General features: G+C 39.8%; 1 protein-coding gene across 2 annotated transcripts in view; it reads right to left on the bottom strand.

Annotated features, from left to right (window-relative positions):
• Positions 1-27,113, bottom strand: part of LOC111219468 (protein FAM19A2-like) — a 92,993-nt gene that overhangs the window by 55,174 nt on the left and 10,706 nt on the right. The window contains exon 1 of one of the 2 annotated variants that reach the window (XM_022742155.1): positions 11,699-11,727. The exons of the other annotated variant lie outside the window; for it this stretch is intronic. The gene's annotated coding sequence lies outside the window, so the exon portion shown is untranslated. Of the gene's footprint in view, positions 1-11,698; positions 11,728-27,113 lie in introns of those variants that run through there. 2 annotated transcript variants of the gene reach the window in all.

Raw genomic sequence — 27,113 nt, 5'->3', positions numbered from 1 at the left:
TGAGGCTTAACTCTGGGGAACTGACCAAAATGTGTAGTGACCTCAAAGCAATGCCAAAGAAAGTGTCAGGGGTATCAGATGACATCGAAGGATGCAGAGGTGGTCCGGCACTTGAGAAGATACGTCGGGGAACTTAACGAGGAAAAGCTTGGAGGGTTTTTCAGGTTCTGCACTGGCTCTGGTTTGTTGGTGTCTGGTCTTATCAAGGTGGAGTTTATAGTTCAAACCAATTTCACAAAAAGGCCAATTGGACGTACATGTGAGATGCTCTTGCGACTGTCTGACAGCTGTGATCATTTTCCTGACTTCTGCAGTGAGTCCAGTTCCATTCTGCGGGGCAACATCTGGATAATGGACATAATTTGGGCAGGAATTGTGATGTCAAATGTTGTTGCTGGATGTTTGCACTTTAAACTATAATGACACAAATTCACACACCAATACACACTGTGCAAACAAACACATGCATTCATTAAAACACAGATGCTGAATACAAACACATTCAAACACACACACACACACACACATTCTCGTCTAACAGAAAAATTAATTTTTGGGTCTTTGCAAATTCCTTTCTCACAGAGGTTTTATTCTGAATGGCCATTGTTCACAAACTTAACACGTCAGTAAAAATGTTTTGATTCTGCAGGGATGGAATGTAACTACATACATTTACTCATGCACTGTACTTAAGTTGAGGTACTTGTACTTTTCATGCTACTTCTTATTATACTCCTCCACAATTCACAGGAAAATATTGTATAAAACTCACTGAGGCCATTTTTCAGCATTATAATAACTTTTGCTATTGATACTTCAAGGACATTTTGCTGATAATACATATTCTTAGCTACCACTTTACAGTAAGATTACCCTTACAAAGGATTTATAAATGATTTATGATTAGGTTATTAATTCGGTTGTTAACACTTTATACAGTAACTCATAAATAAACAATTATAAACAAGTTATAACACAGTTTTCATACATTGATGCATACTCACTATTTGGCAAGATCAAGTTAATGCTTTATACTAATTAATCTTACTAATGAGTTACTACCATTTATAGATGGTAAAAGGAGACTTACAGTAACTCATTAATAGATGGTGATATGTTTTACACTTTACAATAAGGCTCCTTTCTGCCAGCTACAATTGTTTGTAACTGATAAACAAATGGTTGTAAAATGAGAAGAAGAAACATCAGACATGATGTAGTATGATGAAGCAGCAGGTACAAACGCTGGAGGATGGACAAAACAAAGAAAGCTCAGCAACTAATGAGATATGACGCTTAACAGTACAGATACATGTGGGCTCACTAATTGGCAAGCAACAGGTCACTGTTGCCCTTTTTATTTAATGTGTTATAACAGCTTATAAATGATTTATAAAGTTTTGACGAGCTAATTAATAAACCATTAATATAAAATATATAAACCATTCATAAATCCTTTACAAGGGTAAACTTATTGTTAAGTGGTACCTATTCTTACTTAACATTTTTAATGCAGAGCTTTTACTTGTCATCAGTGATTTTCAGTATTTTCACATATCATGTTATTTTTAGTCAGAACAATACACCCCTATAATTCTGATTGACTGACATCGGAGACGCCATGCTCGTCAAAGTTCCCCTCCTCGTGGATCTAAAATCTTGATTATCAATCTCATCCTTTCTTGAGAAACTACAAAACCAGTGCTAACTTTTCAGAGGACAACTACCAACCATCTCTTCCTCCACACAAGAGGTAACATCCTCTGTTCGTGTGGTTCGTTCTTTGCAATAGACAGTTTCTTGGACAATCTGTTCAAAGTCTTGACACTCATGATAATGTGGTGCTGATGATCCAAAAGATTAAGTATTTCATTATTTGTGAAACCAACAGTAAAGTATAACTTCACAAGGTGTTCTATGGCTGCTCTTCCCCTAGGAGCCTAAAATTACGACCTTATTCTATATTCACGATATTATGACCTCTTTCTCAAAAAAAAATGTTTCCCTCAATGTGGCCCTAATACTCCATCATATAAAACAGTGAACAGAAGGGCCAGAAATCCTCAGAACTGTTTGCTGTTGGTGAATCTAAGTCTATAGTGAGATCCTTCAGGTTTATTTTTACTTTATTTTTAACAGTTTGGGGAAATCATACCTGTTTATGCAGCTGGATACCATCTATACACTTTAGTACCATCTGGCAGTGGTCTTAGCCTGTTTATGTCGTTTGTATTTATTGTTGTAACAATGCTTAATGCTGCCCTCTTGGCCAGGTCTTTTAAATCACAAGACTTTTACCTCCTTAAAAGTGCAATGGAAAGTGGTAAATACTAACAAAGTGTGGTAAAGTAGCTACTGCTGAAACATCAGAAACAACCTAACAAATGGATGCTTCCTTTACCCTTCTATTTTCTATCATGTAGGTCTGATGATACGTTTTAGCAGACTACTAAAAATGCAGACCTACTTTACGGTGTATGGGATGAAAAGGCCACCTGCTTTAATGAAGAGCATTAAAATGTTTTACCTAGTGAGAGCCACGGAGAGCTGGGATATAGAACATTATTTACAGAATCATTTCGGGCAGACATTCAAACATTGTTCCAGTTCAAATCAGAAATCTGGTGATCTTAAGTCTGGATAAACTGGAGCATCCTTAAATGACCTACTGCAGACTACCAAATAAAAAAAGATTCATATGAACAAGACATGAACTGCTTCACCACAAACTCAAGTCCCTAAATATTGGATTTAAAAAGAAAAATGACTCGAGTGTTTTCTTTGTAAGACAATAAGCAGTATTAACAGACTCTGTGTGAGGTTTTCCTCCATGGCAGAAAGATCTGCAGTGTGGACTGCAGTGTCTTGGCAGGGCCCCATGTATTCTGGGAGAAGGAATGGCGAGGCAGAAGAGAGGAGCTAAAAGAATCCCTTTTCAAACCAGAGCCAGTTTAATTTTTTGACAGGCCTGCTTAATTCCCTTTTAGAGTCCCTTCAAAAGATTTTGTTCTGTGCTGCTCCTTTGTGCCTTTCCAGCAGGGAGTCTTGTGTTTGTGTTTTCCGGGCACACTCCAGCTTATTTATGCAAGCTAATTTAAAGTATAAATGAGGCTGCATTTTTGGTGAGTGCACAGACAACTCCAAGAGGGAACAGAGTTTACTGTTTATTTGTTTCACCTATAGTCAGTTGAGCGAGGATGCCGCGTCTCCTGTGACTTCCTGAGTGTGCGGCTGCATATAATTACAGAATTCAATGAAATCCATAAGTTGCACTGTATTAAACAGGTTTTGCAGTTACTGTATTATAGTTAACAATCATTTGATTTTTACTTTTCTGAAATGCTCAGTATTTTAGTCTCTTTTCACGTCACAGGAAGCAAACCAATTCCAGCAATAAGCCGCTAAAAAAGACGCATCATTTATCAAACAAAACCTGTGACATGTAAAGATGTACAGCACAATAAGATAGACTGCTGAATACACCGCATGTAGACAAGTCAGTCAGTCAAATTATATTCACTCATTTACTTTGTCAAATACATTTTGAAGAAAATTTAATTGCTGCCTGGATTAGATTCACTGGCAAGGTTTTTTTTTTTCCCAATCCAGGAAGTGCGAAGTTCTACTACTGCACAGAGGTCAGAGAGTTGGAGGATGGTTAGGTGTAACCATAGAGACCGAGGTTTGCATCCTACTTTCCCACGTTTTAGTTAAGTTTGAAAAAAAAAATGTCCATTCATCAATATCAGTTCAGCCTCCCTCATGCTTCAAGTCACCTGCAACCTTTTTAATGTTTAACCAAGGCACCGCCATCTTTCCTTACACATGACCAGGTGTTTTAAGTTGCCTTAACATAACCAGAAAAACAATTATTCATGCTTTAGCTGCCAGAAGCAAATAAACACACTTAAACACAATGAAATACACGTAAACATTCAGCATAAAGGTTCCAGGTTCATAAAAAATGTTACGTAAAATTCTGCAAGTTAGTTAAATGTGAATTTTTAGCAAATTTTCCTGAGACTGGGATATCACAAATTAAAACTGCAGTGTTAACTTTAATATTTTTTAGTTGAAATATGCTCCAAAACTAGAGAGGTGCTGTCAAAGACCTCTGTGACTAATTGACCATTGAACAGGCTGGCAGCAGTGCAGAGATATTCCCCTCTAAAGTTTCTGAGCGAGCCGTGCCCTTCTGACCAATCAGAGAAGGCAGGAGAAGGAGCTAATGGCTGTCAATCAATGTGTAATCGTGCTTTTGGTATACTACTCCTCTTGCAATGAGCTTCAGGCTAGCATTAATTGCAGGACAATGTCGCTATCGGTGACGATGGATTCCTGCATTAGCTGAGATGGAATACGTGACAAGGATGCCGGTAGCCAGGGAGGAAGAGAGGGAGGGGTGGTGTGGTTTGCTTTTGTGTCTCATGCTAGCACTAGGCTCATTTCCATAACTGATATTTTAGCTGTAAAAAAGTGTCGAGCTGTATGTGCTACAAGTAGTTTAAATGAAAATATCAATTAGGTTTATTCTATGATTTAAATGTTATATAAATGCTATACACACCTGATAATACCCATTTGTCAAAGCATCACAACAGTGGTGATTTTCTGCCTTAAAACAACACCTATTAAAGTATCATCACGTTTCAGAGAAACAGCAGAATCTCCACAGATAGATGGGCGTTTGTGTCTCAGCAGACCTCCCTTAGATAACCGGAGGCTCATATGCCACCCTTTAATGACAGCTCCTCATTGAGCGTGTCAATGTGCTGTCACGCCAACGGTGCAGGCGAGCAGGAAGAGCCCAGGGGTTGTCCATATGTCGCAGAATTTACAGTGTGAGGTATACGTTTATGTTGGTGGCAGTGGGAGGTAGAGGGATGCAGTATTTTCTTAAATGTCTCTCTTGTTTTGTCTTTTATTTTATTGATTCTATTTATTTTTTTATTTTTACCTGTGAATTCTATTTCGACATTTTGCAGCTGTCATCTAGTTTCTTTAATTAACCAACTGCTTGATGTGCCACTTAAACCTCTTAATAAATAGCAATAATAATGTACAGCTACTCCCATGAAAGATACATTTTAAACAAAACACAAGCAAAAAAACCAATGATCGTAACATTACGACCTGCTGTTTATAAGTGTACGCATACGACTTACGACATGAAGTGTCTGAAGTATGTTGCTGTGTTTCCTGCTTTCTTTCTCCCCTCCGCACTCTCCTCTTATTTATTTATTTTTTCTTATTTTGCCTCGCCCTTTTCATTCAGCTGCAGAACCACTGGAATCACAGTCCCTGTCAATTTCCCCTCCAAAGTATCTAAATACTGCACGTACCGTCTGCTCTCCGGTGTGAGCGAAAATGCTCTCAGCTTATCTTACACACCCACTCTCGGGAATTGATTAATTCATCACTGCGAGCTGTTTTTAATTACAGTGTCAAATGATCTGTTAATGGACAAAGTGAAATCTATTATATCATTCTATATATAAGTGAGCTTTCTGTGTCTAAGCCAACAATCTCTGGTCTCCAGTGGCCGAGGTCATACAGGATTACTGATATATGACACTGTATTCGGAGGCTTAAGCAACACTTAATTAGCTCCTGCCTGCTCACTTATCACCGTCCCAGTCTAATCCTGCAGCTCGGACACCGTTTGACACCACTTTACAAAGGACATTTACTTAAATGCCTCAAGTGCCAATCAAACAGAGACATAAAGCGTCATAAAATTATAATATCATCATCAGAGTAATGAAATAAAGTAATGAAAATGTCTGACATTAAATATAGTGTTGCTCAATTCTATTAGCTTCATAAGCAGACATCAGCGTGGCAAGGTGCTCAAAATTTGAAAAGCATGCAACCTTGACATTGTGGTGAAATAATTGGTGGTGCAGTTGCCAGCCTGCAAGGCGAGCTCAAGGCCCCAAGGTTGAAAACTGCTTTCATTGCGTTTGGCCCGAAACGATAGCACAGCACATATTATAATGGCATTCTACCTAACGTCAGGTGAATGTTGATATGTGCTGTGTTATCAGTTTCACTGAGACTCTTTGAAGGCTTTTTCTCTGCTTTGTACTTTATTCCGTAAATGAAAATTTAATCTCCAGATCAAGGACAGTGCGCCTCAATTATCTGTCTCTCCACAACATATGTCTAGACAATCTTTTTCTTTTTTCTTTTTTTTTCCTCCATTGGTTTTTGTTTATTTCTTACCTTTTTCTTTTTGAAATGGGAGGCAGGCAGGGTGGGGCAGAAATGACATTTTCCATAAAAAAGATTTATGGACGCTATCTGACCCAGAAATGTGAAGAATCCTAACTTTGCTTTGAATAATCCTCTCACAGGACTGAGAAGTTCTGTTTCATAAAATATGTCTTTGTGATCACCAGTTTGTCAAGCAGCCTTATTAAATATATATACATATTCTGGAAACCTGCCTGAGTTGTTGACGCAAATTAATGCTCTTTAGCTATCACAGGCACATACATAGGTAATGCCGACATGGTTTGTGGTCCCCAAACACCTCTAAAATATTGTTTTATCACAGTGTTGAGTCTCGCAGGTTCCATTAGCACTGAGGATCAGCTCAGAAAATGCTTCTTCTAAACAATATGAGACACTAACTTCAACTGTAAACACTTATGCTGCATTGTGATGTAATTTCTGCACCAAACCCCAAGCCTGAGGCTGCACCATTTATGATAGTCAACACACGAATGGAAATACAGTATGTGGTATAAGGACCAGCGAGTGTTTTTGTCAAACAACATGCTCTTTGACCATTAAAAGCCTCTCTGAGTGACAGCACAGCAGTTGCATCTCTCTCCAACACCCCTCCTTTGACCTGAGAGCTGAACTGGCTCAGTGGGGGCTTCGTCGATGATCTACTAACCATCACTCATTAAAATATTACCTTACACCACACCACCAATGTTAACAACACTGTCCGTCCTGCTGAAGCCGATTTCCACTTTATTCCTGTTTCCTATCCCTTCTATCCCTTTTAACCACACTTAACACTCTTTTCCACTTAGTGTTGCCCATATTCAGCAGGCCCCCAGGGACAAGCCACGCACATATGGGGGAAGAGGGGAGGGAAGGGGGTAGGATGGAGAGCGAAGGCTATTAAATACAAAATCAGGAGTCCACTCTGCCTTAGATCTGTTCCCAACTCTCGCTAATTCCACTAACCACCTCTCTTGAAACGCTTTTGGTATTAGCGCCTGTCCAACCAGTGGTGGCGACTGCAGAGAAGCTCCACTCTACGTGTGCTCTTTCAATGTAAGCTGCCGGATTAAACACAGCCCTGGGACACAGATTGGGTCATGCATTAGGAAAGGCCTGATTGGCCCAACAGATGGGTTTTAGTGAAGAAGGAAGTTTTAATCAATCCGGTTTGCACAAGGTTTTATAGCTGAGAGAAGGAAAAGTAGAGTAGAAGGGAAGGTTTGGTGATATTAAATACATTTTCACACCCTCTAATTGATTTATTAGTTGTTGTGTCTGGCTTTTTATTGACCAGTCCAGGACAAACACAATTAGCCTTGTTTGAATTCATTCTGCAGTGAAAAACAACAGCTACTATGAACTTACTTTAAATACATATATACACACACACGCACACACATACACACACATGATGATCACACAGCTGTTACATGTGCATTGCATGCTACTGGCTTCAGGCCACCATGCTGGCCCGGGTGCTATTTTGAACTCACACAGGATATATATATATATTTTTTTTTTAAGAGTGCTTGGAAAATATGACAAATTGACCAATGACCAAATCCTTCCTCTGAAAGCTGTTGTGCAGCATCTCAGTCTTTAGATTTCTCCAAACATTGAAGCACTACATGTCCAACAGTAAGAGCGATACTTGGTGTATTTTTGACTACTCTTCCAAAACAAAAAGCACAAACGTAAATTTGAAGGAATGGATTAAACAGGTGTGATTATGGTTTGGTATAATTTAGCAATTGTTTTATGTTAGCATGTCAAGCTAACAAGCTTATTAAGTCATTAACTTAAACTAGTGTTACTTCCAAAGTCAAGGAGCACATCTTTGTGGGTTTTACAGGTTCTGTTCAAAAAGCTCCATTCACAACATGAAGATCCACTGTGTAGTATTTCTCAACTGTGTGAAAGCCTTGGTGCTTTGCGCTTGATGCCATCAGTGTTTAGGCTAAGTTCACACTCCAGCAACCACAGCCCACTGTTCGCCCTCCTCCTAAAAGCTTTTCTCCTCCAAAAAAAAACATATTGTTGAAGTAGGCTACATAAGCTAACCAGCCGAATGGGGTTATGAATGAATGATGCTCCTTTTTTTCTTACTTATGATAGCAAAGACTACACTGCAATACAAGTGTAGGCTTTGTCTTTATTTTCCTATCTTCTGAACATGCTAACTTTTTGCATGCATCTTTAGCCTAAATAAGCTAGCTAGAAGCATTAAAAAGCCCACCAGAGATAGCATTTTCTACCAACTCATTGAGCTAGTGTTACAGCTGATAAAACATGCTAATGACAGCTGACATTTCAGCAGCAACATCAGACGTTGTTGACTAAAAATCAGAAGACTGCTTTTGTCTAACTCTGTCTGAAATCAAGGACCCATTGTTTAAAAAATTACAAAGAATTTCAAGTGGTATATCTGCCTCCATTATCATTGTGAATTGAATGCTCTTTGATAACAGGAAGCTTGGCAGGTGAAACAACAGTAACTAAGTGGAGCAAGGCACAGCAAACAGTCAATTTGGGCTTTAATTCTGAGTTACTGATGCACACAACACATCTTATCATCTATTAGCTTTTCGTACAGTGATACTGTAAACACGCTGATACCACATTAGATATAATGTTATTGAACTGTCACCAGTTAACATGATCAATAATGTGATAAATGACACTTCATGATTCACAAATGAGTTACTCTGGGAAGCTCTGAGAAAAGAAAATCATGCAGCGAGCGGGAACAACAGAAGTTGTGTGTTAAGTCGTGTAAAATGACAGAACATACTGTCAGTTTCACAGCAGAGCGATGACAGCTGATCTGAGCTGATGGGAAGTCAACGGAGGCTTATTTCTACATGTGTTTTTTTTTAATTGCCTTAATGATTGACATTTTTCTGAGAGTGTGATTTGAGGTGGAAATGTAGATGACAAACACCCCAGTCTTTGTCTATGTCTTTTAATGAGATGTTTTAAGGAATGAAAATAGATCTGTCTATTTATACTGACAGACACGTTGTTTTGACAATTCTCAGATTTCTCAATTTTTCTGTGACACACAGCATCTCAGATCAACACTGAGTGAAGCCATGCTAGGCAAACTGGTTACCTCACTCACAAAATTATAAACCAGTTGATGTTTGTACTGTCATTAATGAAAGAAAACCCGAAGCCCTGGCTTTGTTTTTGGTTCCTCTTTGATCAGCGTTCCATTGTGTGACTAAAATAGTCGTCGCAGTTTCACCACTTTTTTTTTTTTTTTTTCTTACCCAGGATTTATTTGGCCTGTGACTGTGCATGTTAATACTTTATTACAGCCTGTATGCTAAGTGGATTGTATAAGCTTGCTTAGCATAATCTCAGAGGTGTAAGCATATGCACCACAGCACACTAAAAACCGCACGCACGCACACACACGCACACACACGCACACACACAGTGCTAACAAATGGTAAACCTTCACTTGATCCAGGAGCTTACTTACCAATTAGTTGGTGTATTTTAATTTTTTTTCAAAATTTTAAAAATCTGTCTTTTCAGAGGAGTGGGCATTACCTTGCATTGTGTCGATAGAAATAACACACAGAAGGTGCGTTATTGTCACTCACTACTCCCTTGTCTTCTTGTGGGTGCAGAGTAATCTGGAGAGCAGTTTGACATGTTGCTGACTGCAGACTCCAAGCATTTTTTTTTCTCCTCTCCTCATTTCATCGCATTTCCTTTCTTCCCCTGTTGTATCCTCTACTCCCCCACCCCCTCACCCTCTCCCTCTCTCTGTCCTTTCCTTCTCCTTCTCTTCTCCTTCTCTGCCTCCTTCCTCTCTGGCAGCTGTCTGTTCAAGCTACCTGCGAGTACAGTATCACCTTCCAGACAGCGACGTGTACCGTACAGCTCACAAAAATAAGCCTCTTTTCTGCACTACTGTTTTGCAGTGGAGGTGCAGATAAAAAAAGAGAGGTCTGCGGTGAGTATGACCTTTTTTTTTCCATTTCGAGAAAAGCAAGAGCACGCCAAAGCATTAGCATGGATCAAGTGAATAATCTGCCAGCATGAATGTAAAATATGCACACAAGATTTCTTCCTTTTTCTCTAATGTAAAAACAAAAACTACAGTGTGTGCAAATGTGCTCTCTGTGAAGAACAAAATATTCCAGGAATACCTGAAAATCACAGCTTATCCTAAATGTGCATGTTTTTGTTTGTGTTTTTTTTTTCCAATCTTGTGTTCTTTCATCAGATTTCACATTCAGTTCCTCTTGAATCTGATCAAAGCGTCCGCACCTCCAATATTTCTCCCTTGCTCTTGGTGGACAGATAAACAATATGCACTTCTGCTAGAATACAATCTGAATAATAAAAGGGTACACTTCACATGACCCACAACACATTTGTATGTATAAGAAAACTGGCAATTGAGGCACAAAAAAAGGACAGTAATTTAAAATAAGAGGGGAATCAATCTAGAGAGAACTAACAAAATCTGTTCTTCTAAGACACTCAGCCTCAAATTTAGTCACACTTTCTAAATAAAGTTTGCACTTTGCACTTTAAGTGTGATAGTTTCACTCAACTCAACTCTTAGTCTTTTTGACTGGACCGCAACCAGGTTTATAATCTGGAATGTCCCTGACTGACTGTTTCTGGTGCAAACATGTTCTGTTAGCACACTGTCTGCAGATTTAGAGACATTCTTTCAAACAAGACTGGGTATAGCTGGACATGTATGGATGCCGACCCGGAGCTTAGGGCTACACCTCTTGTTATGGGCAGTCTACCGAGCTGCTGTGGTTTCCCGGCTGCTCAGGAACTGCAGGGAAGCGGAGGAGTGCTTCCAATACACTGAGCCTCACCTCCACTACAGCAAATACACTACTTTCATTACTTGTATCATTATCAATAAAAGTGGCAGAGAAAGAACTAAACATAAGACACACCGAACAGAGAGAGCATGAGAGTGGGATGGAGAGAGAGAAGCTATTGGTAACTGCTAAAGAAACTAGCAGATCTGATTAGCAAGATATGCTTCTAACCTTCTCACAGCACAGTCTTTGTCTTTACTTTGTCTGACAACATTGCGGTTATAAAATCAGGATTTGACCAGAGGCTCTCCAGACATATGTATTGGTTTGACTAACTTGGTGGTTTGTTTTAAAACATAAAAATATGAAAGACTGACTGCTCATGTTTTCTTTCCCTCCGCACCCCTTTTTAGCCATGTGGTCAATCTGAACAATTAACTTAAAATCATGACCAAAACAATAATAATCTTAAAAAAAAAAAAAAAAAGCCCAGGTTTTAATAAACTGGAACAATCCAGTTTTTCCTGACAGAGCACTCGCTCACTGCCGGTTTAAGACTTCACTTATGTGATGCTCTTTTGGCAGCTAAGTAACATTTCAATGAAAATATGAAAAAGAGATGAGCCTATGCGTGTAATAGCATCAAAGATACATACTTCTGCCAAGGCCGCCTCGTACAACCAGAGTCAGTCATTCCTGGCATGTTTACTGGTCATCTCTCAGAAGTGGAGCTGAGTAGCGATCTGCTATTGGAATCATCCTGCAGCCTGAGAGGCTGGTCATGTTTAGTCATGCTCAGCTCTGTTATGCTGCATTACAAAGGACAACTTAAATGTGTCACCTAACAGACAAGCACAACACAATCCAAACAGGACAGCAACTCTGACTGTGCTGAGACTCAGACCCAGGAGGCGAAACCGAGATTACAGGAACTAAAATAGTCTGCATGCTTCATTTGGTAGCGTTGCTATTTTTTTACATGAGAGATATATTCAATTAAATCCTCATGTGAACATATTTTTTTCGGTTAGGTTGTTTTGTAATTTTCTGTTTGAACAGCTGTCTTAACCAGAGTAGAAAAGGTTTCAAGTGTGTGTATTTATTTTTATCTGACAGATACTTTTTTTTGAGATATAAATGTCGGCACATCCACATCTTCAAGAGATTAATTCATAAAACCTATTTCCAGGTAAGATACGTTTTATAGCACATCATATTCTATGAAAGAACACAGCAGAGAATCAGTGGCTGTGATGGTGACATTTCACAATTACACACTTTTTTAAGACTAATTGTGGTATTTTTTTAGATTCAGTTATCTTAATTTTTTGATTTTAAATTTGTATTTAGGCCCAAAAAAAAAAAGAACCAAAATGAAGGGATTTCATATTTTTCTACCCGAGTTATATTCCTGCTGTCATGCAGGATTTAGACCATCATGTAGGGAGATAAAGTTACAGAAAATATTCCAACACTAAAAAGATTGTATCGAATGTGAAAACCATTTTGTTGGTCAGTGGCAGGGGTGGCACTGCATTGGAGAATTTGAAATTGTTGACACAAGCCTGCATCCAAACTAAAAGGAGCATAGAGCATTTACTACAAATCACATGTACTCTACATGTTTGCAAGCCAGACTGTTTCCATTCATTTCTGTATATTTCCATCACAGTGAACATCAGGAAACTGCTTATTGATTGTCGTACCAACAAAGAAGAACTGAAGCCATAGATGGTTGGAATGGTGAAAAAACACATCCAAACATCTTAAATTCACCTGATAATGCTCAGAAAAAAGGCAAAGTATAAATGATACACATGATGATACATAATATTTCTAAGAAGAAAAAGGGTACAGTGTCCCTTAAAGACTACAGTTGTGTGCAATCATCACCTGCAAACACACATACACAAACAAGCCCATGACTCAGACATGCAGCATGGAAATTTACAGCGACTAACACACAGGAATCTGGTGTGTGCGGATGACATCTTTCTAACACATCTACATCTGCTTCCTTCACTCTTACCACACAAACAAACTCAAACAAAAAAATAAACAGGAGAAACACACAGTTAACCAACATGCAAACTACACACACCAGGGCTGCAAGGATTATCAGACACAGCGGCACAGACTCAAACATCTGTACAGTACCACTGAGATTGTTATCAGATCAAGTTGGCCATCTTTTGGCCAGGCAATCTGTTTCGACATTCAAAATGGTGAGTATTGATTACTCTATTAGTGTCTCCATCGTTCTTTTTCCATCCATGTCAAAGTCAGCAATGACTAACCCTCCTCACCTTGTCAAAGTGACTGTAGCTTATGGTGCATTTAAGTGAGGTGGGATCAATCTGTCTGACAGTGTGACAGCTCAAAGCAGAGGGTTGGAAGTGGTGATGGATTCAAACCTGTTTCTGTAGACCGCATACTTGTACCTTGCCATTGCATTTCAATTCAGATTTGGGGTTTGATACATTTTAGAAATTAATGAGCAGAAAGAAACTTTTTTCCAATTTCTTCACATAAATAACAAACAAAAGCACCTTATAGGGTAGACCCCAGCATTAAATTTAAAAATTCATAGCACAGCTACATTGATTTGAGATCCAACACCTGTGCACGCCATGATAATAAAAATCATTGTCTTCTATTTTTAAAAGAGGTAATATTTTAGTATTTAGTTGAAAACATTCACAAAGTAATTAAGATTATCAACAGTGTGAAGAAATAACATTATGACATTATGTCAAAAACGTCTATGTATTGTGTTGCAGAGATAGCTACCAACATTAGCATGCTAACTAACTAGCCACAACTGGTCCCATCTCGTAACACCACTTCGTATTTGTTCCTTGAGAGGCGATAGTGAGTCACTGCTGCAGCCAGTCGTCCCTCGGTCTAACATGAGAGGATGAAGAAGTAGTAACTGAGAGGCAGCTATAAACCAGTGCTGCAGCAACATTCCTCCACTCTTTCTTCAAGCTCAGCTGTTGATGTTGCTGCTCTAGCTGCTCTACCTCGTGGTCCTGGACCTCGTCACCCTACTCCTGCTGTCCAGTCCCAGACCGCGCACACAGCACGCTCTCATGCGCACCCCAAAAGACAGGTACATAAAGAGAGCCTATAAAAACTTCCACTTGACCACTGACTTGACGGCAGATCAGGATTTGTCCCAGTATGCCCAATGACCAGTCTGACTATGGCACTGGAGAAGGTAAGAGGGAGGAGGCACCAAAGGGTGCCTCTCTTGTTTCTTATGATAGGGGTGGACAGCCCAACTTTTTGTTGATATGCTGCCCCCTATTTCTTTGGAGAATGAATTTGACAGCAATTCATAGGGAGCAACTGAAATGCCTCTAGAACATGCTGACCAGCTAATCAGTAGAATCTAAATGTATTTTGTGTGAGACGGGGTTAATAAACAGCATTGCTCTTCATAGTTCTCAATTACACTGAATCATTTCCTATCTAATGTCCCATTCAGTCTCTGAGATTCAAACACAGATGTTTGTGCAAACACCGACAGAATACACACAAACATGCAGAAACACACCAACACCCTGTCATCGCCCAAACAAGCTCATGAGTGACAAGACAAGTAGGCGGTGTTTTGAGTGCTGCTGGAGACAGTGTGAAGCCTCCTTACCAGACTGGTTAATGAATTGGCAAAAGCCCGCTGCGTCCTCTGCCAAACAGCAGAGAGTATCAACAATACAGCTCCGGCATCTGTTTCTCAGCCAGGAGGGCCCATCCCTCCTTCATCTTTTTCTGTTTTTTTTTTTCATCTTTTCTATTTATTCATCATCACTTTTTCAAGATCTTGTTTTTCTCCTGGAAGAGCAGCGTGTTTCTAATTACCTCAGGGCTATTCATTACAAATGACACTCTCCACATTGCACTGCAGAGATATTCAGAGTGCAGAAGAAAATGGGGTTTGCCTTCACATTGTGTTCTTCTGTACTGATGAAAAGGGAGATAGAAGGGAGGAAGGCTTTTATCTTTTGACAAAATGCTACGCCGGGGCAAGAATATCTGCTTTTATTGTCAGACTATCTGCTGTGTGAAGAATCTGTTAAAGGGAGTTGGTCTTGCTTGAGAAAGCACAGAGAGAAAGTTTGATTTGCGGCGGTGAATCACCTGGAGGAGGCATTCACGAAGCAAGTGACGTGAGAAAGATTCATTACGCCGCAAAAAAGGATCAAACCCATAGGGCACATTACATCTATACCGCCACGGTGCAACTGCTCTGCATTTCTATTTCTGCCCTGTGTTTCAGAGGACACATCATTCTGCACACCTCTCAACATGAGAGTAATACTTTGGTGGTAATAGTTGAGGTAATCAGACATCCAACTGCCTGCCTCGTTTTTGGACAGAAATTAAATAAACATATTCAATCAGCCCCCAGTGGTGTGCAGTATTTACCTCCTGCTTGTTAAGGCACAGCGAGTACAGCTGCCGACAAGGCTAATATTGCAATCACACAATCAATGGTGTGACATGATTGCTTTGTCCTATAGCTGTTCTGTTGAAAGCAAGAGTGTAAAAACTCACACAGACAGAGGTGTTTTATTATTGGAAAAACTGCTACAAAAAAAAGGTAAGTGAATGCATCTCCCTACAAAGAAAGACATTCAGCAGTGACCACTGTTGTTTTAAAAGACACAAAAGGTGCCTGCAGGAAATTGCCTTGAGCATGACTAAAAACTGCTATTGACTTCAGTACCAACAGAAATGCAGTTTCAGTTTCACTTCTAATGGAATTAATGAAAAATCTCAAACATCTGGTACTCACAGCAGGTTAAGAATTATAATGGTTAATCTATTTTCCCAGATGTGGCATAAGCCAATCCAGCTTGGGCTCAACAACTGTCCCCGGCTGATAATTATGTTTTTTAATATGTTGTTTTCTCTAGCATTCATTTTAAAGTTATTTCTAACAGTGCATTCCTAAAGCAAGTGTGGAGTATTTTTTGTATTGGTATTCATTAATTATTTGTACACTGGGGATGCACCAGATGGTGACTGGGTGATGAGAATGAATGGGACACCTCAGAAAGATCTCACATAAAAGTGTTATTTCCCCCCTTTTCCTGTTTCTCTTATCTTCTCCACCTTTCAACACCTAGCAGTGGCTCCAAAAATTTCCACTAATAATACACCATTTATGCATCATTGTTTGGTGGTTTATTTTACTGGTTTTCTGCCAAAATGTAAGTGACCTAACATTTTGATATTTGTAGCTACAAACAGATTGGATGCAGGAAAATTTAAATTATGTAACAATAACAGTAAAATTCAAACTTACTGTAGGTGTTAGTCACTCACAATCACAGAGCAAACGCTTCTGTTTACATTCACCAACACTTAACACTCAAAGCTACAACAGAAGAGGCAGAGTTGTTTCCCTGCCAACAGTGCCCACCGGACTATTAGGCCATAATGCAGTGGTATGATGGCTTTTTCTAGAATAGATATACACTTACTCCCTTACTCTTACTATGTGATCAGCAGTAAAGGTGTGATCTCTGTGCTCTTTTCTCTGTTCTCCCCATGTTGAGGAAAATGCTCTGCTCAGCCACAAATGTCACCACTTGACTCTTGAATATGCAAATGCAGCCTAAAGTTCAGAGCGTGGATAAGAAAATGGAAAAATAGTGGACTTCCTGCATTTTATTCCATTAATAACCAGAATGAGAACTCAATCACAATGAAAATGCTTCATGTACACAATAGGATCAGAATATATGGTTAATTCTTAGAAAGAAATGTAATTCTGTCTGTTTCACTTTGAGTTAAAATGAATTCAGGATGAAGGGCGTTCTTTGTAAAACCTGAAGCTGGAACAACGAGTCAATTCATTGATTGAGAGAAAAATATTCATATTTTATAGACAGACATCTTGAGAAAATAATTGGCAGATTAATCAATAATGGAAACAGTCATTAGTTGCAGCCCAGTAAAGACTAGAATATCTATTTGTTTTCATACTAGTCCATTACAGTTACCTTCAAAACACGCCACTCTCTTCCTTTGACTGTAATATACAAGCAGTCTGTACAGCTGGAACCAAGAGCTCCATGTAGGTGCATCTCTTTCACAACATTATTTGTGATGGAGAGTTGGCTGTTGTGCCCGTGAACGCTGAGCCATGTAAACAGGACACCTTAAAAAAATAATGAGAGGCTTTGGGTGATGAATAATTAGATGAGAGGACAGACACCACACTCATGTCTCTACACTAAATATGAAGGTACAGCCAAGAGATGGTTGTCTTAGCTTAGTATAAACGCTGGAAACTGGTGGCCTATACTGGGAGTGAAGTGTTTGAAGAGCTTTGGGCAGAGCCAGGTTAGCTGTTTACCCCTGATTACAGTCCTTTAGCTAAGCTAAGCTAATCACCTCCTGGCCCTAGATCCACAGTTTAGGTAATTGCTCATTTACAGATAAAAAAAAAAATCTTTACAGAGAAATCAGCTGAGGCCACTAGATCCCTGGTCGAAGAGTATCAGCCTCCTCTCAGACGAGCACCAGTGAACAGTAAACACACTCAAGCAGCGACCGGAGGGCCACGTGTGGTGCCTCTCAGTGAAGACAGGTGGGAGAAGCTGGAGGAGTGATACTCAAGAGGGCGCAAAGGAAGATAGGGAGGCTGACAGAGCAAAGTGGGAGTGAAGAATCATGGGAGGTGAGGCAGAAAATGAAGAATTAAACAGAGGCAGGATAGAGCCGGGAAAGTGGGCAGAAAATTTGTAAGGGATGTAAGAGATGAAAGGCTGTAGGGACCAGGAGAGACGGAGAAAGTCTGGGTGAAAACTGTGGCTTGATGTATTTTAGATACAACAGAAGAGACAAGAAGAGGGAAAGAGATATAGATAGGGGAAAGGAAGGAGAGAGAGAGAGAGAGAGAGAGAGAGAGGGGGTAGGAGAGGTAAAAGTTGCAGTGAAAGGAATGTTAAGAGAAAAAGAGAAACGGGTGTATGACACAAAGATATATAGCGCCAGACAGAACAAACAGTAGGGGCTCAATTATCCACATTTCCCGCTGCTTCTCTCTCCGCCTGTGATTGGACAGCGTGAATATATCACCTCTCACAGCAAACTAATTAGTGTTTGTTTGGGGCGATCATTTCAAACAAAGTTAAATTTTTGCATCTTTATTACACACAAAATTCCAAGCTGTTAGTGCATTGTAAACATTTGATTAAAATTAATTGAGCAGTGGGGAGTGCTGTCAGAACATGCGGCAGTACAACAAATCAGATGTTTTGGAAAGACTGTTCACAAACTCTGTTCACGATTCCTTGGAGAGATGATGTCATTACAGGCTAATAATAACAATAATTTAGCACACTTTCTCAGCTGCTTGCACTCAGCTCTCAGCTTGATTTTTTTTTTCCAGTCTTCTCAAAGCCGGAACAAACAAGACACTCGCACATACACAAAAACACACAAGTTATATTGAAAATGGCAGAGGAGAGATCTCATGCATCTAAGGCTGACGGGGGCCAGATCAATAAAGCTTTTGGATATTTTAAGAAAATGACTGAGGAGGCACGCAGACAGCCCAGGGCTGCGCCGCGGCTTCAGCGCTGTGTGTATTTAGAGAGCTATTCCTGAGGGGAAGGCAAAGAGCAGCAAAGCTCAAACAGAGCCACAGAGTCATTATTTTTAGTCCTGTTTGCTATGGGCTCGTTCGAAACGCCCTCTCTCCTCCCCGGGAATAAAGAGCAGCAGCGTGAGAAGAGAAATGGAACAGGCCCCGAGGAGAGCGCACACAGGCTTATAAAATCAGATACAACCATAATTATAATCACTCAGTTCCATTTTTACAGTTGGGCCAAGTCATTATGGCGCTAGGTGCTTGCTGGAAGAAACTACATCAAGCTAAGAGCTGGAAATCATGTGTCTCAGCACAACTATTAGCATGGTGTACATCTGACTAAAACATTTTCCACATCAAACTGCATTATACTTTGGCTCTTGGTGGTGGTGGACTTTTACAGGTCATTAGACAGGAGGAAAGGTCTGACACTGTGGCACTGTGGGATTTCAGCGCTGAAAACGCTCCTTTATCATAGCTGGTCTGCTCTTCCCTGCGGGTGTGCGTGCGTGTTTGAAAATGTGCGTGTCCGTATTGTACACACAAGTGGATCTGAACGTTTGTGCGGGGATGCTGTGTGTGTGTGTGTGTGTGTGTGTGTGTGAGCACCTGCATATGTCAGTGTGTGTGTGCGTGCATGTCTCAGTGTCCTTGTACATGCATGCGTGCACCACTGAAGCACCAAAGACAGGAACTCATTCTGGTAGTACTAATACAGAACAAAGCAGAGCCAGAGATGACATCTATGATCTATCACACTGCTATCACACTGCCACCTGCTTCCCAAAAAGAAGGCCATTTAAATGCCACATCTGCTCCAGTGCACCACCAGCCACCAACCGTAAAACACAAAAGAACACCATAATACAGGGCTTGCAGAAAGCGGATATTTTTGATATATAAATGCGTGTACAGCAAGCACGCACGACAGGCAAGAGGTCACACTAAACCTTGACAACCATTCAAAAAAGAAAAGAATAACCAAATTTTTGATTCACAGTAACCCACATGGGGCCAAGGGATGCATGCGCAGCTGTCTTGTGTTTTAGAAATGGCCGAGGATAACTTCAGAGGTCACCCCGGCTGCATACGCTAAGAACCAAAAGCCCATTGGTCACGGACCAAATGAAGTCCAACAAAATCTGACCGACTGTCTGTGTTTGGTTGGCTCACTGTGCCAACTGAACTGCACTGGTGTGTGCAGGAAGTGAATGTGTTGTGCTGCTGTGCACCACCAGGAAATGATGCGAGGAGCAGCGAGTAATAACCACCAGTTTCCAATTTTTGGGCCAATCTTCCCACTGCCAAGAAGTTGTGTTAGTGAAGTGTTTACCTCTGTATGTTTTACTTACGCGGACATCTAAAAAAAAAAATCCTCTAACAGATTTCAATGAAATTTGATGGAAATGTGATAAATATGGATTTAGATACAGATTGAGGAGAATTTTAAATAATAATTTTGTATGTAAGTTGGATAATTTTTTACATGTTCAACCATTTTCTCATGAACTAGTGCTACTTGCTCATATAAAAACTAAATCTGGCAAATATCCATGATTGTTTATGATAATGAACCTGGATCAGGATGCAGATCACCACTTTCTATTGTTAAAGGAGAATAAGTTTCCTTTCATTTTTGCAGAGAGTTAGATGAGAAGATCAATAGCACTCTCATATATGTCTGTTAAATATGCAGCTGGAGCCAGTTAGCTTAGCATAGCATAGCATAAAGACTGGAAACAGGGTCTGCTGGGTCTGGATCTGTCCAAACTTGACAAAATTAACCTCTCAGCACATGTAAAGCTCGCTGATGAATGTGTTACACTGTATCTTTTTTTGTTTGTTTTAGGACAGAGCCAGCCTAGCTGAGCTAAGCTAACCAGCTGTAGGCTCCAGTTTTATATTCACCATACACATACAAGAGTGGTGTCAATCTTCTCATATGATACTAGGTCCATGGTCGAAAAGAGTATTTCCAAAAAGACTACTGCTTTAAAAGTACATTTAGAGGACTGTGCAGCCTTGGCGATGATCTTCACTCTGTGGGTGCTGTCAAATAAGTCGATTTTTAGTTTTCTTTGATGCTTCTTGGATGTTTCATCATCATCAAACTTAAAAAATTGATAAATTTTAGCAGGAACGTTGGAATTTTTGATGTGCCTAATTCTGTCTTCAGAAAGACACCCAAAGCAAAGTCACTGTTATATACATCACATTATAGCATAATCTGAGTATATTTGTATTATACATGAGTGAACAGGTTTCTTGTATCCTTAACTTCATGTAGGGTGTAAGCACTGTACTGTATGTCCATGTATATAGACACTGCTCAGACATTAACAATATTCAATGTGATGTATCCCAGAAGTTGTTTTGTTCCAAACTGTATTTCAATTTTTGCTGTGCACCCACTCTCTGTCACTCTGCCTCGCCTATTTGTCCTCAGTGTGATTTCCATTTCCCAGCACAACAACCATGACGGGGGTTCCCTGTGCTATGTATGTGTGTAAGAGGACAGTGAGAGTGATAGTTAGACATAAGTAATGTTTCCAGGCAACAAAAGGAGACATTGTAGAGAGAACAATGCCATGCTGTGCCACACTGAAAAGTTCAAGTTATAAAAGAAAAAAACAACAACAGTGCACTATATATTACACCCACAACAAATCTACAAAGGCTACGCTGGATTATGAAACTTGAGTAGCACTCAATGAAAAAAAAAAAGAAAAGATCCATCTCTGTGCCTTTACAGCAAGTCTATTGCGTCTTTGTCAGTGTCATATTGAAAGATTCAAAGAGGGATATTTCCTCAAGTTCTCATTCAGATTTGCAATAAAACAAAGTCAGATCAAATACACACAGCTATTATATACAAGGCACAGGGGTATAGAAAAGACAAGCAGCCAAACATAGAGACATAGGGTTTCCGCTCGGAGAACACCTCCTGTGGCAAATACTGCATCAGTGATGTCCTCCATATGTTGAATTTCAATGGTGAGGAAGTGTATGGCAGAGAATGAGATATGATATACCAGTTCTCCTGCCAGGTTGCCAGGTCTTAACCAATACAAAACTACAGAGGAACGGAAAAATAATCAGTACAAGTTAAAATGTTAAATAAAAAAAAACAATCAGCCTTCAGAAGGTTACATTGGAGAGGTGGTTTATTTAGCAGTATATAAAAAAATGTAATATATTGATCATATTACTGGATACTTCAAGGTCTGAATATGCTGCATATTGTCGGCTGAGAAACCTTTAAAGAGTTATTATGGACTTTTTGTCTTTCAACAACGTCACTAATGGCTACAACTTTTGCTCTGCTCTGTTATATTTGTCTTTTTTATTTTTTAACATTCTTTTTATTAATTCGAGGCTAAATGGACTGAGTATCTGATGCAGATTTAGCTTCTTTTTTTTTCTTGTTAAGTATTATTAAAAAGGTCTCTACCACCGAGTGTTACGTTTTCCTTCCCTCTGGTTTTGATCTTTGTTAATTAAACACCGCTGGGGAGAAAAGTCAGAACAGGACGGTTTCTCTCTGTCTGCTGGTCTTTTTTGTTTTTTTTTATCTCTGCATTGTTGAAAAATGGTGTAAAGTAAAGACTGTAGGAGGAAGCCCAAGGTCCTTAATTGTGAAAGTCTGATACCAAAACTTTGGAAGTTGAAAAGTCCGCCTAAGTGCTACAATTAATCGCAGAAATATACTTTTCTCAAAGCTCTAATATCTCATTTGAACTATGATTCTGAAAATCAACACCTAGACACAGATAGAAGAAAAGGAGTTCACTACTAAAAAAAACTAAAAATATATTCTTAACATAAAGAGAATCAGCATGAAATGAAGACAATTACTATTATAATCAGGAAGTGTACGTGACATAGACTATATTTGGCCAATTATCTCTGTAAACAAACAGCAACCAACAGCTTTTCTATTTTGAGGATTGTTCATTATTGTTTTTTTTTTTAGCATTTGTTCCTGCTGATCTGTACCAGCGTGTGGTGAGATCACTTTCTGACCCTGTTTGTTTAGCAAGGAAGACTGGCTGTGGTTCAGGAGCCACGGAGGGAGGCTGTGTGGGCTATTTTAATGAACTCCCTGCTTCAGAGTGATGAATAGGTGTGTCTGAGCTCAGTGTCTGCTCCACCCCTTCAGAGGGCTCAACTACCAGGGCGCTCATAAGAGGCTTGTGCTTCCCACACACATATGCAGACACAAATATTCATGTATACTGATAATGAACACACAGAAGCGCAACACATAAAAAGACACACACAACCCATGCAGCGGTGCAAAAGAAAAAGAAAAAAAAAAAAAAAAAAATCAAAAACTGAGATTCTTGGTAAGAGCTGCAAGATGAAAGGGCGTATGAACATCACCCCGAACCACACACGGCTTCAGAAGATGATTACTGAAGAGAAGCAAACAACTAATGTTACTGTTGCTTGGAAAAAAGACAAATACAGGGTGTGAAAGGGTCATGCTACGAGTGATGGGGTCCAACATGAATACGCTCTCTCTCTGCCGAAGTTTGAGCAGTTTCGATTATTTCACATCAAAGGTTTATGTTGGCTGTTAAAAATAGATCATATCAAACATTTCCATGCACCAATCAGACTGAAACTGAAAATTATTATTATCATTATGAGGTGGTTTGTCTATGTTGCCATGGCGATGCCAATTTAAATGACATCAAATCTAACCAAACCACACCCACACAATCTTAATGAAATAGATTGGCTAAGCTTATACTTAATTATAATTTCATAATTCCCTTTTAAAGAACTACAACTACAACCTGGGTTAATATCGTGGCTCTGGTAAAGTAACATGGGCTCACAATTAAAAAAATACAGGCTGTAAAGAGTGGACCAGTGGACCTTCAGTATGTAAAACCGAAAAGAGCACACTCGTAACGGCGCAGGAAAACTGTGCACGACCATGTTAAGTAACAGTAGAGCTGAACTATTCTAAATTGCAGAAGCTGCAGTTTTTTTGATAAAGGTTAAATGTGTCACAACACACTATAAATGAAGCATCGTGGTGCTACAGAGACGCCCCCCCCCCAGCCTATAAATCATATCTTCCAAATGTAAAGGAACATGCTTGTTTGGTAAAAGCCCCAACAAATCACATCGTCATGTTCTTACATTTTTTTCATTGAAAATGAAATGCGAAAATGAAAAATGACCATTGCAACTCAGCAATCGGCATCTGCCAAAATAATCGCAACATGCTTTTTTTGCATATCGTTAGCCCTAAATAACAGTATTATAGCTTGGATAATAATTTTACCATTACCATGCTTTCATCAAATAAGTTTGACTAACATGGGAGTTCTTTAAACAGTCTGTCTGATCATCTGACGGCTCATGTTTCTTGCCCAGCTACATCTATATTCAGCGATGCTGCTGCTTCTTCCCAGATCTCAATACGATGTTATCATAACTGAGAGAAACAACGGGCAGAGCTACAGAAACTAAATTCATGTTGTAACAAACCATCGTTTTCCTAGTTGGTTCTGAAATAGAAAATTATTTTAAAAACAGACCACCGGACCTTCAGTATGTGATGTAAGTGCTGCGTAGTGATACAGAGGCATCCTGACAGGAAAAAGCTGAATGTATTAACCTTTATTTGTCCATGGTGGACTTGACGAGCAGAGATGCTGCGATGCCCATACACCAACATGCCTGGAGGAGAAAGATGAGCAAGACTCATATAGACTACCATGACTGCAGTCTTATAGCTCTCCCCTCTCTTTTTCTCTTAACAGATGAAAGAGACAGCTTCTGTAACATATCACAGTTCATTAGCAGCGAGCCAGAACCGTTTCATTTTCTTCCCTTTTAAGGGGAAGATTTATTCTTCTCCTCACAGCGGTCAGGATGATGTTCTGTCAGATTCTTGCGGATGTGTCATAGAACGTGCTCTTTGGAAAGGACGTGTTCTGTGTGTAGCGCGGTCGACTCCGCCTTCACTCCAGCACTATGAGGTGGAGATGCTTTCACAGCCCTCGATTTAATGCAAAAGTCCAAGTCCATGTCCAAGTCTGTAGTCCCAGTGGTGCCCAAGGGGCCTTCGGGGCAAGATATGCCATATCTTAATACGGAAACACTGTCCATCAGGTCTCACACCATTAATTGCATGGAGGCTCCACAAACTGTCAAGCTACCATCTCCGTCTCCTCTCCCCTCTGTCTCCGTCTCTCTCTGACTTCTTATAGACCTCATTTGCAGATAATAGGCCATACAAGGGGAATTTTAATTATCCCAAGGATTACGAGGTTTGAGTTGTTCCCAAATGCTAATACATAGATCGCAGCTGTGCATCTTTGCATAAGGAGGAGTATATTACCCTTCCATTTGGCCTCTGTTGCTGATGGCTTACAGCTGATCTTTGCACACCTCATTTGACAGGAAAATAAGAGGCTGAAAAGCTCTGCATGGGAGACCTGTGAGCGTAATGAAGTTCTGAGATCCGATTAGGGAGTAAATGCCAGAACTCACACAGTTAACAGAAATGAGAGATGGGATCAATCAAGGATTCATCCTGAATAACAAAGGGTACTGATGAGGATCATTTCATGGTGTTGAGTCGAACTCATAAATCAGAAACTATAGAGCTGAGCAGACGATTCTTAGAGATTGATCGAATTCACAGTAGTTTTGTAGCAGATGGGTGAAGTTAACACCAGGACAATTTAGCAATCATCATCAAGAGTTTCAAACATATGCTACAAAAATTTTGGCTTTTACAAAAAGAGGATAAAAAAAGAGAGAGAACTGGATCTATTTTCTACAATGTGGCCTTGTCTGACACTGGATGAACTTGATGGGCACGAATACAGATATACTGTGTCTGATTCATGCACCCAAAAGACCCATTACAGAGCACTGACTCCACAGGCAATACACAGTGAGTGGCTCAAAACTCCAGTTGATGCCAAACACCGACTTCAAAACTGTTGCCTGACCATAAAATTGATGCTTTTCTGAGTCTATGTTTGTACTATGTGCACGCTACAATATCAGTGCAGGGCTCAGCAAATCAATAACATTCACAGTTTTTATTAATTACAGCTGCTGTGCAGAGGTATACAGGATTTCAAATCACCCACATGTTCTGTATATAGTCCCCGAAACCCACAGTAGCGACTTATTTGTTTTCTTCTCTTTAATTCTGTATTTTCTTCTTGGCTCGGTTAGCTGCTACTTTGTCAGCGAATGTGGGAGACAAAATAATTGCCTCTATATTTCCTGAATTGATTTCTTGCACGGTTCTAATACAGTGGTCAGGCTGGCATTCAGGCATCCATGACAGGCCCCTGTACTGCAGGCTTTGTATTTCAGGGAAAAATAAACACTTAACAGTCAAGACTCTTTTTTTTTTTTTTTCTACAGCTTGTTATCAAGGTCAAGCATTAGAAATAAAAACAAAAAATAGAAACCAATTGAAATCTTAAGCTGCAGTTGAAGCACATACTGCAGGTGACAGTTAAGTGGACAGTAGATTGGCCTTATAATTACACAAAAACGTACATCTGAATATACCTGTGATTTTCCGACTTCGGTGTCAGCCTCAAAGAGTCGCAAGATGACTGACAAGAAAAGAAGACTTATTTTGGGTTACTTTAGACCGCTAACTATTCAAATATAACTGTATGTAACATTCAGTGAGTCAGTCGCCACCCGCACTGGCTAAAGCAAGCTGAACATTTTCATCAAACAGAACCTGCTGTGGCTATTACCTGAAAAGCAGAGCTGGCACTAATCACAAGGCAACATTTGCTTTGCTTTACGGGGTCACAAGCCAAAACGTCAAAACCAACAAGTCCTCCGACCTGAATAAGCCCACAGGTCGTTTCTTTTCAACCTTCTGATACGATCCATAGGAGTGTCTCCTGAAATAGCGGTGGCAAGTGGCGTATCGGGCCTCAGTTGTCATGGTTACAATACTAAACACGTGGACCGTACCGACAGCGGCGTACCTACTTCCGCTGCCATGGTTACTATAATAATGGTCATGGCTTGGTTAGGTTCAGGAAAAGATTGTGATTTGGGGTTTAAATAAGTACTTCCTCAATATTACACGGCCTTTGTTGTCATGGTTACAATATAAACTGCTGGTTTCACATGGGAATCGAACACCGCTCTCCCGTCCCATCCATCCACCCCAACCTCATTCTGATGCTGACTTTGTCAGCATAAAATACTTCATCACCACACTTTTCCCTTCGCTCCTGTCATAACTACCACGACCACTAGATGTCGCCCAACAACAAAACGTAATTATGGGTCATGATAACCCGCTGTACAAACGACCTATGGGCTTGTTTTTTTTTTTGTTTTTTTTTTACAGGAGGACAGTTTCGTAATATGAAATAGAAAATTAATGGCTTACCAAAAATAGAATAAGAAATGCAGTAATATGCATTCTCTGCAACTAAGACTGATGA

The sequence above is a fragment of the Seriola dumerili genome, unplaced genomic scaffold (assembly GCF_002260705.1).
Source record: "Seriola dumerili isolate Sdu_G_001 unplaced genomic scaffold, Sdu_1.0 BDQW01000066.1, whole genome shotgun sequence".
Lineage (NCBI taxonomy): Eukaryota > Metazoa > Chordata > Actinopteri > Carangiformes > Carangidae > Seriola > Seriola dumerili.
This window is presented reverse-complemented; position numbering and strand designations above follow the sequence as displayed.